Here is a 14037-nt window from a genome sequence, read left to right as displayed (position 1 = left end):
GAACTGAGAGTGAAGGAATGAAGAATATTCACTAGAAAAGTTTGAGCTATTACTGGGGAGGCAAACAATTAGCAGACACTTCACCTTTCTTTTCTCTCTATCTCTCTTTTTTTCTTTCCGGCCAGTCCTTTTATTGCACATGCACGTATAACCCCTGACTTCAAAGGGTTACTGAACTCCACGTCAGTTTATATAAAATGGAGCTCATGGACAGTTTATATCAGTTTCTGATAATGCCTGGACCTCTCCCCAGTGCAGAATCCCTGAAGATTAGACCCAGTGGTCTGTGTTTTTAACAGATTCCCAAAGTGATTCTTAGAAATCCTGAAGTTTGAGAATCATTGAAACACATAGTGATTAAATAAAGATAATTTCTCCCAAAATAAATCATCGATTTAATGTCTTACATTTCTCTGTCACTTCTTATACTTGTCTGTAAAATAGAATCTGTAATATATGAATTCAGCTACCTCAAAGAGCTTCTCTAAGGACAAATAATTTCATGTGAATGTAAATTTTTTTTCTGGTTCCTTAGAAATAGTGGTAAAAGAAGTTTTATTAATTTGGCATGCTGGTGGTAATAGACTACTCTCTTAAATTGAGAAGTAATGTATACTATATGGGTTGTTTTATTTGATGATATTGGGTAAGCTGATAAAATCTCTGTCTGAGTTTACTCATCCATAGAGAGGAAAAAAATCTCTATTAGGTTTTAATGAGAATTAAAATAATTAATTCATGTAACGACCTTAGGACTTTGGCCCATAGTAATGACTCAAATGATAGTTCCTCCTACTAGGCACTTACTATATATTTTCACACTTAATCCTCATAAACCTTAATAGGTAGTTATTATTGCACCTATTTTGCAAATGAGGGATCCAAGGCTCAGAGAGATTAATTCACTTGCTCCAGGTCTCAGAGCTAGTATGGTAATTATGTCAGAATATAATTGAAGCCCACAGCTATTCAGCAGGTGCTTTTTACAAACGATCCACTGATAATTGTTGATTTCTGAGTGATTTGTGTGTGCTATAATTCAACAATATGACAGGGCTAGTTAATAGCACACTCCAGCTAGAATGATGACCATGGAGTTGATTACATGTAAGTAAGGGATGTTATTTTTTTTTCATTCTCCACCCTTCCAGATTAAAAAGCAATGTTAAAACATCTGGTATATAATCTTGACAGGGTGTAAATGACAATTATTTTATTCAAGATTTGGATCTCTGGATTAGGGAATAGAAGTTTCCTAAATTACTCCTGAGGACTAATTTACACAACAGGAGAATGAAACTCAATATGTTGTTTATTTTTTGCAGGGGAGTTTGTTTATTGTCAGTTTTATTTTTGTCAAGATTTATTTGTAGACCTTTTCTACTTGCATCAAGCCAAAATTACTGGCATGTCTATATTTTACAATTTAAGAAATATAAGAACTTAATAAGCCTGAGAACTTCTATTCAATCTACTCTTACTAGTAGTTTTTTTTCTTTTTTTTTTTTCGCATACTGCTCCACATTTTGACTATTTTGAAATAATTGTTGATTCCTTATTGCCATACTTCTCTCAACTTTATCCACACCCATCTCCTCATAGTTCTCTACACAAGTTCACTTCAAGTCTAAGCTTATTCGTGCTGCTTCCCCTCCATGGAATGTTGGTTCACCTTCTCCCTGCACATCTCACTCCATCTCTTGTGGCTCAATTTAAGTCTGACCTCCCATAGGCTACTTACCTGCTCCACCCTGAAGGGATCATTCTCCTCTCTTTTACTTTCACTTTTAGATTTTTGTAACTTATGGTCCTGAGCCATTCCTTGGAATTTAACTAGATGACACTGTGAATAGGTACATGAACAAGCCGTTTCCTTTGAAACACCTGTTAGGAAGCTTATCACAAATCTCTAGGCTACCCACCAAAGGTCAAACACTTCACAGAATGCACTTTCACCTGAGCCTCATTGCTGGTTCTCCTCCTACCTACTTGTGGCCATTGCTGTAATTGTTATGGTAGTTCACTTGGACTGCTGAACTCTACACTACATCCCATCACCACAACAGGAGGGCTAAATGACTCACTCTAGGGATTAATGTGTGCAGTGGGGGAACCAGCTCAATATAATGTTGACTACTCAAGGGACATTTGGGTACTTAGGGTTTCTGCCTGAGATCAGACAATGCACACCATGAGAGCTGGGGTGAAAGTTAAACAGTGTCCTCCTGTACCTTGTCATAACTTCACGAGGAATATTTTCCAGGTCCACATATACCCAGGACCATGAACTCAGGGATGGCACATAGAACTAACGAGAATTGCATTAGGAATTACATATACGCTCCTTGTACAAATATCCTACATAGCATGAGCAACAGATAATGTTGCCTTCTTTAGCCAATAAAAAGACAGCACACTCAGTTACATTTGAATTTCGGATAAACAATAAATAATGTTTTAATATAAGTATGTCCCATGCACTGTTTGCAGTAGTGACAGCAATAATATTAAATCCAGCACTTTGGTCAAGGCTGTCATTGAGTGTTTATATATCTGAGTTGTACTTTGCCTAACAGCTTTCAGTCTCCATGGGAGTCAAATGTGGGATGGAATCCTGTTTCCATTGCTTACTAGCTATGTGGCCTGATGTCAATTTCCCAATTTCTTTGAGTAATAGATTTATTATCTACAAAATAGAGAAAACAATTGCTCCTACCTCACAAAGTGATGGTGAGGATTATGTGCTGTACAATATATAAAAGTTTAATTTAGGGCTGAGCATAAAGTAAACTCTAAATAAATAATAGGTATAAAGTGTAAAGGTAAGTATTTGCAGCTACTCATACAAGCCTTTTAAATTCTTTATAATAATTCACTTCCGTTTCTCAGTGCAATGTGGGAACAAAAAAATGCTTAATGGGGAAACCTCTGACTAGAGAGAATATTAGATGAGAATTGCTTTCTATCCCTTTGGAGGTGTAGTTTCCAAAGTGAGTGGAAATCTATAGAGTTGGGGTCTAGCTCCTATTAATAGGGATACCAGGTAAATGTTTACCTGAACTGGGACACTTTTAGAAGATTGAAAGAGGATGCTAATGATAATTAGATAGGCACAGTAGCCATAGACTGGAACTTTCACAGGTAAACAGGGACATCTGTTCACCCTACCCACAAATATCACCTGGCAGCCAGTGACTGCAAAGTGTGAAGGGCTTCCAGGTTCACATATGTATTCTATCACTGAACAAATACATTATTCTGATGTGAGAAGAGAATGAGGACTTACAAGTATGATTTCACCATGGTCTGAGTCATGTCCATCAGGCCTAGATTTAGTATTTTTTTTTTCTGGTTGACAGTCACTAAATCATCTTCAGATAATGCACTGTATAATCTTAGACCATCAGTCTAAGTTCTGGAAACAGTCTAGAGGTTATAATGGTCTAATTCCTGCACTGCTCCCAATGATGCAGTAGGCCAGAGGGAGGCAGTTGGGAAACAGTGAAAAGAATACTAGACTTCATCGAAGGACTGCATTCAGCATTTGTCAATTATACCACAATAAAGGTGGGGGAAAAGGAGACTGAATTCAAATCCTCATTCCCTGACCCAGATTCCAAACTATGCTCTGAGAGACAAATCCAACCCAACATGCTTTGTAAAGAAACTCTTATTGGAACACACCCATTTATGTTTGTATGTTGTGTGGCTGCTTTCTAGCTACAAGGACAGAGTTGAGTAGTTCAGACAGGATGTATATTGTGCCAAGCCTAGAATATTTACTCTCTGATCCTTGACAATAAAAATTTGCAACCCCCTGCCCTAATCTAGTTATAGTGGCCAGTCTCTTCCACCTCCCTTCCTCCTCCTCCTCCCCCTCCACGCCTCCCCCTCCTCCTCCTGTCCCTCCTCCTCGCTACCAGTCACTGAATGCTGCACACCAGACAGTGAACTAAGTGGACCCACATGTATGGTTTTGTTAAAGTGTCACAAACCCTGAGAGAGGAAAGGCAGTCGGCGTGGTGGTGTGAACGTAGACTAGAGCTGACCGCTATGTTTTGCATCCTAATGCCATCACTAGCCATCACCAAGAACTTACCTGGCTTTTTAAGCATCCACATCCCTAAGAAGTAGGGCCTCTAATTAGCCCTCACATTACAGCTGAGAAAACTGAGGCTTAGGGAGGTTATGGTTCAGAATCAGCAATGGATTTCAGGGTATTCTGGCCCCAGAGCATTAGCTCTTAAACAACTTTATACTGTCAATGTGAAGTTAAAATGACACACTAGACTTTAAATGCCGTTTGGAAAAAAAAATACCAAACACAGTGCCAATATAAGGAGCACACTGTGGTCATTCCTGCATAATTGTTACTTTTTTACACTGTATAATCAAGGAAGCCTCACATCTTGGTGTTGATTCCAAACCAAATTAACTAGTGATTTGGAGTCATTGTTCATTGTTGCTCAATATAAAGTATTGATGGCAACAGTGATAATTAGAGTGACTCCCTTCCAGATTATACTATTCTTCCTGTTGACCTAATTTGATTATATAATTTTCAAGTTGGTTTGCCATCTGTATCTCTACTGCTCTGCCATGAATCCCTTCTTTGCCTGGCTTGTATTTATTTCAGTGAGTATAAAAAATAATCTTACATACATTGCTTTATAATGCATCTTTACCCAAGCCTTCACACAGCATTTGGAAAACACTAATTGAAAGTATTATTTATAATAAGGATGGATGTGGAGAAGCCACTGAATGTGTTTACCTATTGAAGAATAATTATGCTATTCACATTCCATTAGACCACCATTTGTGAGTAATGTGTGTCTGGATTTTAATGATACCCTCTTTTTATTAAATAAATTGTAGTATTTTGGTCAGGGAATTGTTTTCACTAAAAGTAAGTTATTTGTCACTTTGATCAATCACTTTTACTCTGGGTGACTAAGAGTGGCTTTCTTTAATTGCAGTATGCTAGCACACCTGAGGTGGAGGCTACATATTCCTTGCCTTCTGCCAGCTGTCATCACTGAAATTAAAAATGGAAAAGGACCATACCATGCCTAATTAATTTATCTATCCACCTTCTAAAACAAAATATTTCTTCCAGAACAAAGGAAACCACCAGTTCAGTGGGAAAACAAACTGCTGAACATATGAAAACAGTAAAAAATTGAATACATTTTATATTTTTCAACTCATCAGTTTGGGTCAAGTAGCCACAACTAAAGGTTGAATCCCCATTATGCCAAATATTTCATTAAGAAGAGAAGAATGCAGGATATGTCTAAAAACAATTTCAGCTGGATTTTAGACTTGCATGTCTTAGTATTCAGCAAAACATATTCCTATATAGATTTATGGAACTCTTTCCTCCTGTAGCTACCTTCTACTGGGAGCCTAGCCTCTATGAAAATTTACCTCTTTGTCCTTCATTCAGCAAGATATCCCTATTTTGCTTAGGATCCCCTTCTGTACACAAGGGTCAGGCAAATACTCAAAGCAGATATAGTGCTCAAAAGGCTCACTTTTTGTATTTAGTTTTCTCAGGGACTCTCTGATACATAATTTTGGAAGAGTTATTTCATATGTGTTCATTTTTTCTAGTTTGTGGAGTAGCATAAAAGAAATTTAAGATCAATATCCCTCATAAATATATATGCAGAAATACTTTAAAATATTAGAAAATCAAGGTCATCAATATGTGCAGAGTATATTATACCATGGAATAAATACTATCCAAAGAATGCAAGGTTGGTTTAACAGATTAAAGTCAATCAATGTTATTGACCATATTCAGGGAAAGAGTTTTTGGTAAAATTCAATACCCTTTATTATGAAAAAATTACAAGCAAAATAAAAAGAAAGCACTTCCTCAATTGATTGGCAACTCAAAAATGTCTTTATTGTTATACTTAATGGTGAAAACAAACAAGGATGCCAGTACTCATTATTTTTATGCAAACTTCATTAGATATCCCATACAAAACTATAAGGCAGACAAAACTATATCTATCTATCTATCTATCTGATATATATGTATAGACAGAGAAAAAGAATTGTGGTTATGGCTGAATATAGAGTTGGTGATATAGGATTGACTCATTTAGAGACAGTCATCAAGGTTGCATGTGGAAATGTAGAGAGAAACAAAATGATGACTTGGGGAGGAATTTAAAGAATTTCTATAGTTGCAGAATTTGAACAAACTAGAAAACTAACAATTTTCCTCTTCCTCTTGTTTCAACCAGATAATTAATTATAATAGCAGTGTCCTGAAAATAATTTTCTACATTTCCTATCTTTCCAACATTCCTGCACCCCCAGTACTATCTCCCCAGTTGGAATTTTTATCTTTTGCCTTGAGATTTGCAACAGCAGCCTTTAGTATTATGCCATTCTCAAGTTCATATATACATTACCCATGATCTATTATCTACAGTTAGCCTAATCACCCTTTCTAAAAAGCAAATATAATCATATTATTTCATTTAAAACCCTTTACTAGTTTCCACTTTCCTTTAAATAAAGGCCAAATGCCCAACATAATTTTTAGAACTCTTCAGAACTTGGCCTGGTCCTCACACTCAACTCTTGCCACTATCCTACAAGCACATGACCCTCTACTCACTGTAACTTCTTTAAGTTTTTTAAAAGTTCCAAGCACTTTGAAGAATTCTCTCCTTCAAATCCCACCATCCAGTTAATTTTCTAAATTTATCGTAATCATAGAAGTGTCAACTTAATGTTACTTCTTCTGGGACACCATCCCTAATTGTGCAAGTATGGGGCTGGTTCCCCTGTTCTGTGTTCCCATAACACTCTACAGACCCCACCTCTGAAGGTACTTTCACATCATGATTATTTGTTTCATTGCTATTTTCTCCACTTACTTCCTGTGAAGATACAGTGCTTGGCACAGAGAATACACTAATTGTATAAATGTTAAATATTGAGAAGATGAACAAGAAGAAAAGTCAGAATACCTGAATTCCCAGTGAAAAAGCACACACACAAAATAAACCCCGTCAACCTGTAAAATATGGAGTAATACTTAGATCTAATAAGGAAGAATGTTCATGTAGCTAAGTATCAAGTCTATCATATCATGGTGGTCACCCCTGCTCCCCTCTAAGCTAAAATAAATTAAAGCATACCAAGTCAGTAGGAGTGAGCTCACTACATGGCTGTCTGCACATACAGGGGGTGTAATTTAACTGCAATGCCTCAGTGCCTTTCAAAATGGCATCTCACTTACTCTAAAAAAAATGGAATAGATAGCAAGCCAGAGGTCTCAGGCAGTGTGTCAAGATACTTTATAGAGTCCAAGAAAGCTATAAAACAACTGCAAAGTCACTGACAGCTAAAAGAAATGGGCTGCTTCAAGCTGCATTTTCTCAGGTTCTGGGATTCAGTGTCTTTCCTTCCCAAATGTATATCCTATTAAAGCCTCCTGGAGAAATGCATGGTGTTTTCATTTCAGCACTACTTCATACCGGGCTTCACAATCTTGCATTATGTATAGCTGGTGCTTTCCAAAGATGTGGCAGTTGTGTATGTAACATTGCCACAGTAGGTTAGAAACCTCCAAATAGAATGAGAACTTCCGTTGGATCAATTGTATTATCTGAGCACTTGGAAACATTAAGTGATCAAAGATCAAAACGCTAATCTAAACATTGCCATCTTTTTCTGACCTCTTAACTACAGTATGATCAGAAGGCAAATTCTGTTTGATACATAGTGATACCTCAGATTTGGAACCAACCTGAAAACAGGGTGATCAAATAAATATGAGGGTAGGACTTAGGCCAAGGAATATGCTCAAATTTATGAACGTTGGTAGGATTTAGAGGTCGGGGTATATATTACCCCTTAGGGATGGGAAGATTTATTGAAATTGAGAGGTAGGGCTTTAGGCTACCAAGAGGGATTATAATAGTATGCCTAACATTATCAATTATTAAACATGTAAATGGATTATGTAGAAATGGATGAGAGGACTCTGGCCAAATGAGGTAGTGAGTGTACACGTGTTATGCTTGTGACTTCTCAAAACACTGTGGGGGTGGAGGGGGGGAGGGATGACAGTGAGGGGAAAAAGAGATATAAGTGTACAAATAAAAAGAAAGAGTGACAGAGGAGAAGACCCTAGATGAGAAGTGTCAACAACATACAAAGGAAGAAAATGAAGCTGAAATCTAGTGCCTAATGTGAAGAGTGAAATTGCAACAAGCCAGTGTTAGCCCCAGAACCTCAGCAAGGTGCAGGCTTTGGAGCTATTGTGTAGGTCTCAGGGAACTGGAGAGAGGCAAGGCTGAAGTGAGAGGACTGTTGGAAAACCCTTGTAAGATGCAGTTAATCTATGACCCCTACCCCACACTAGAGCTCCTTCACCACTTCTCACACCCATGTGACTGCTCTTTGCTCACCCTCAGAACCTAAGAGCTTCACTTGCTGGGGAAATTGAACCAGAGAACCTCTGGATTTGTACCAAACTATGTGACTACAACTTTCTGTAACACTTATTTGCATATATTTATTTGTTTTCATGGCTACTGATTATAGTGTTAAACAGATGAGCCATACTTTCCCCCCTGCCCCAGTGTATGACTATGAATACAAATACCCCAAGGTTTGAAATATTAGTTTATAATGTCATCCTAGGGGCAGGTTTTCTCTGAAGCAACTATTTGAGATCTTCTCTCTTTTCAAAGCTTTCCCAAACTTAAGTACTTACCTCTTGGGGTTCTTATGGACATTAAATGAGGAAATGTGGACAGGTTTAGGTAAAGTACATAGTCAACGCTACACAACTCCTTGTCTCCTTTCTTCTTTGAGTCTTCTTCCTTCTCCCCTATAATGGACATCTTTTTTATGCACCCAATATCCATTCCCCCATTTTATAGCATTAGAACCTTACTTCTTTGTGGGTAACTTTCTACTTAATTGCTAATACCTGTGGTTTGGAAAGAGCTGACCTCAATACACCACCTCCAAGAGGAGGAGATGAGACTTAAGTTTAGCTAATCCACCCCTGGGGCCACAGTAAAGGGTTATTGAGCTATAGTCGTGCTGATCAGAACCAATGCTTACCATGTCCAGGTACTGTTGAGGGAGATTGCTGGACACTGAGAGGTAAACCTGGAGCCACTGGTGGCCAGCATGACTGGGGAGCTCACCTGGAAGTGAAGCCAACACAGAGGGCAGCGGAGGGGAAGCTTTGCCGAGTCCATGCAATGGCACCAAACACCTTCATTTTTTGGGCCTGGACTTTCAGTTACGTTGGCGAACAAATCTCCCTCCAATTTTCCCAAGTCATGGTGAATTCAGTGTTTGGCAATTCTCAGATCCATTCCATTCTTTCAAGAAGTTCTTCTCTGTTAAATCTCTCTCCTCAGCATTTCTTTGTATATTTTTCATTCTTTGTTTACTGAATTCTATATTTTATTCAGAAATTGTGCATCATTTAAAACATGTTTCCTTTCCATAGTACGACACACCACCGTTAGATGCAATCAATAAGGATAAGGAAAATGACTTGTTCTTTGAAAGATCTTAGTTGTGTGATTTGGGGAAAATTCTTGATCATTCATAAATCCACTCTAATTAGATTTTTGCTCCGATCATTAGAATGAAAAGTCTCTTATCAAGGTCACTGATGTGGTCCACATTGCCATATTCATTGCTCTATTCACAGTCCTCGTCTCCTTGTCTTACCAGCAACATCTGACTACTCTATGTCCTCCTCGTGAAAGGTTGTTTTCACTTGGCATCTAGGACTCCACAGTCACCAGGTTTCCCTCCTGACTCTTCATCTTCTGTCTCTAAATGTTGGAGGGCTCAGTTCCTGGACCACGTTCCCATCTTCATGTACGTGGTACTTTTTGCAAGTTCTCTTTGCTAGTCTCACGGCTTTACGGGCATCCCTAAAGCTGGCGGCACCATCATGTTATCTCCTCAGAACCCAGTCTTGGACATCTAACTGCTTATTAGATGCCTCCTCTTGAATGTTTAATAGATTTCTCAATCACAACCTGCTCAACACAGAATTCCTGTTTAAAGCTGAACTCCTGGTTGTCCCGCCAAACCTGTATCACCGGTATCTTCTCCGTTTCAGATCACAGCAACTCCAGATACAAGGCCAGTGGGCCCGAAATCTTGCCACACACTTTGCCTCTTACATAAGCATGCTCTTCCTATAGGGTCCTTGCCCTTGCCCTCCTCTGCCTGGAATACCATTTCCTTGGGTAGCTTTGTGCCTATAGCTTAGACCTCTGTTCAGATGTCAGCTTCTCATTATGGTCTTCCCTGACCATGATATTTAAAATGTGCAGTCACTGGAGCCAGACAGTCCAGTTTGAATCATGGCTCTGATACTCCTTTGCAAACTCTAAGTCTTTTTTAAACCCATCTTGGACTCTTCATTTTTTAACATAAGTCTCATATTTCTACTCATCTCATGGGGTTTTGTGGAGACTAAATGAGTTAACACCTGTATAGTGTCTACACTGTCACTTATTACTATCATTATTATTATCCACTTGAAGTTAACAGGAAAATGCTTTTATTAGAAAAGGAAACAGTTTCTAGCAACATATACAGCAAAGGGTAGAAGCAAAGGGCTATGCATTTTTATTTAAAGCAAAAACCTCTTCATAAACCACGGCCCTCACTGGCTCTGCCCTGAGATAAATTTCTGATCAAGAGGGCACCTGCTTGTCTTTTCTGCATCTAGGTGCCAGGAGGGCTCCTCTAGGGAAGGGGTAAAATCAGAGTTTTCTTATAATGTCCTATGCAGCAAAGCTGACACAGGCTCCCTCTCATCTTCCAGAAATAGATGCTATAATTAAGAACACCTCTGACATAAAAGTGAGCTACTCGATATGCTCAAGTTATTTACTTCAAGTATAATTTTCTGTCTGTTCACAGGCAACAGACGGCACGGCTTCTCACCAACAGAGAAGCTGTGTCTTTAAATCTTCAAAGCAATCACTGATAAAAGACAAAGCCACTGGGTTTCATTTCAGATGCAAGCAATGGTTTAGACAAAATTGATTAAATAAACTTAGTTATATCCCCTTCTATTTTCCATTTTGGCATATTATAGAAACAAAAGAAAGGAGGGAAGAGGCAACCTTCAAAATAAGTCTTGATTTCTAGTTTCTTTATTTTAAAAATAATTTCAGCTGTCAATATGCCCACTTATACACGTGAATACACCCACATACATTTTGGAGAACTAAAATATTACAGGGATAAAAACTTAATGGTGCAGTCACACTGTTTCCATTAATTACTGATATGTTAAAGGAGTTGGGGCAATTGTGCTCAAAAATTGAATGTGCACCAGAGCAGAAGCCAATTTCGGGACTTTACTATTGAACACACAGGGAAAGAGCAGGGCCATCTCCAATCGTAACCCTGGACTGTTTACAATATCCATCCATTTAACAATTTATTCTGTTTAGGTTGAGAGTATAGTGTCAAGTAGCTGAGGAGAAATGAGTGGTTTTTCTAGCTTCTCTCTAAACCAGGTAGGCCATATCCTGCTACAATCTGTTTTATAAAAGATTTGAGGAATTCTGGATGTAAGACAAAAAATTGGATGGTGAAAATGAATCAATTACAATATCATATTAATTGATGTTTAAGATGGAAGACGAAGGTATATACACAGCAACTTCCCACCCACAGTTTCAAAACCATTCACCTCCTTAGAACTGTCAGAGAATATTGTCCTCTGCTGTTGAATAACATAACCCAGTGGAAAACAGAAACCCTCATTCATTTAATGGCTTTCGTTTATTATTGAAAACATAGATGAAAAATCTCCTAAAAAAGAAGTATATAACTCTTTCTAAATGCTTATTTATATACTAAAGGCCTGGTGCACAAAATTCGTGCATGGGGGGGGGCCTCAGCCCAGCCTGCACCCTCTCCAATCTGGGACCCCTCGGGGGATGTCCGACTGCCAGTTTAGGCCCGATCTCCGGGATCGGGCCTAAACTGGCAGTCAGACATCCCTCTCACAATCCAGGATGCTGGCTCCTAACTGCTCACCTGCCTGCCTGCCTGATCGCCCCTAACTGACCCCCCTGCCAGCCTGATCACCCCTAACCGCCTCTGCCTGCTGGCCTGATCACCCCTAATGACCCCCCCTGCCAGCCTGGTCACCCCCAAATTCCACCCCTGCCAGCCTGGTCACCCCTTACTGCCCAGCACGCCAGCTTGGTTGCCCCCAACTGCCCCCCTTCTGGCCTGGTCGCTCCCAACTGCCCCCCACTGGCCTGGTTGCCTCCAACTGTCCCCCCTGCCAGCCTGGTCACCCCCAACTGCCTCCTCTTCCAGACTGGTCACCCCCAACTGCCCCTCTGCCAGCCTGGTCACCCCTAACTCCCCTCCCAAGCTGGCCTGGTCGCCCCTAACTGCCCCCTCTACTGGCCTGGTTGCCCCTAACTGTGCCCCTTTGTCAGCATGGTTGCCCCCAACTGCCCCCCCCTGCTGGCCTGGTTGCCCCTCACTGCCCCCCTTTGCCAGCCTGATCACTCCTCACTGCCCCCCCACACATACACACACTGGCCAGGTTGCCCCTCAAAGCCTGCTATTCAGTGGTTTGGTCGTCGCTCACTAACCCCCCTGCCAGCCTGGTCGCCCCACACAGCCTGTTATTCAGTGGTTTGGTCATCCCTCACTAACTCTCCTGCCGGTCTAATCACCCCACGCAGCCTGTTGTTCAGTTGTTTGATCGTCCCTTACTAACCCCCCTGCCAGCCTGGTCACCCCACACAGCCTGCTGTTCAGTCGTTACTGTGAGGGCATCCTGACCAATTTGCATATTGCCCTTTCATTAGTATAGATAATGTTTTCTTTTAACTTTCTTTGTGCCTTAGCCTTTGCTTCAATTCTGTGAAAGACATGGGTATTGCTGTTTCCATCTAGCGATGAAGAAACAGGCACAAGTGATTAAATGGCAACTTATTCTCAAAGCCAACCTGAGGTGTGTGGACTGTTGTCTCAGTTTTTGTCCTAAATTTAACAATCCATATGAGGGGATGAACTGCTTCACAGAGTTCCTAGCAAAAGTCCACTCACCTATCTGGCCTTGGTTAATGCTTTTGTTTGTAGTGAGTTTTGATATCTAGTTTTAATTCATTTAATTATAAAACAAGTACTTTTTGAACATCAACTTTGCACAAGCTGTTCTGCTCAGTAGAGAAATGGAATTGGGGAGGGATGCTTCTTTATAAAGCAATGTAAAAAGCCCACTTTAGCTGTTCTGATTTTGGTGTTTGGTGGTTTTACAATGTGTGTGTGTGTGTGTGTGTGTGTGTGTTCATACATGTTTGTGTTCAAATTGGGAGACCCATTTGACCCACATTAGATTTAAATTCCTTTTAATAGCTGGCTGTGATCATGGTCTCTAGACTGAAAAGCATGTTACACACCATAAATTCATTCACTTAAACATATTTGTTAAGTACCTACAGTTCATATTAGCTTCTCCAAAAAGACCGGACAGGTAGATTCCAACCTAGAATATATGCATGTAGGAGCCATAGGTAAAGATCCACAAACCAAGGTGCTGAATGAATCTGTCCCTTTTAATTGCAGCTTATGAACCTAAAAGAGCAAAGTCTTCAGGCAGAAGGGTTAGTAGCTTCAAAAGTAATGGTGGAAAGTACAGGGTGGGGCAAAAGTAGGTTTACAATTGTGAGAACTGGAAACATAGTTTATTGTTGTATTATTTTCCATATGAACAACTGTGAACCCACTTTTATCCCACCCTGTAATTAAGATCTCAACTAGAATATAACTTTTAAAATAGTTATGTCTGAATATTGATTAAAAATAGTTCCTCCTCCATCTTAAACATCAGTTAATATGATATTGTAATTGATTCATTTGCACCATCCAATTTTTTGTCTTACATCCAGAATTCCTCAAATCTTTTATAAAACAGATTGTAGCAGCTGAACTTGTGAATGTTAATGTTGCTCTCTAATTGGTAGCATTTCCGTTGCTGTC

This window comes from Plecotus auritus (genome assembly GCF_963455305.1).
Source record: "Plecotus auritus genome assembly, chromosome: 6".
NCBI classification, from domain to species: domain Eukaryota; kingdom Metazoa; phylum Chordata; class Mammalia; order Chiroptera; family Vespertilionidae; genus Plecotus; species Plecotus auritus.
The sequence above is the reverse complement of the archived record's forward strand: the minus strand, read 5'-3'. Positions refer to the sequence as shown.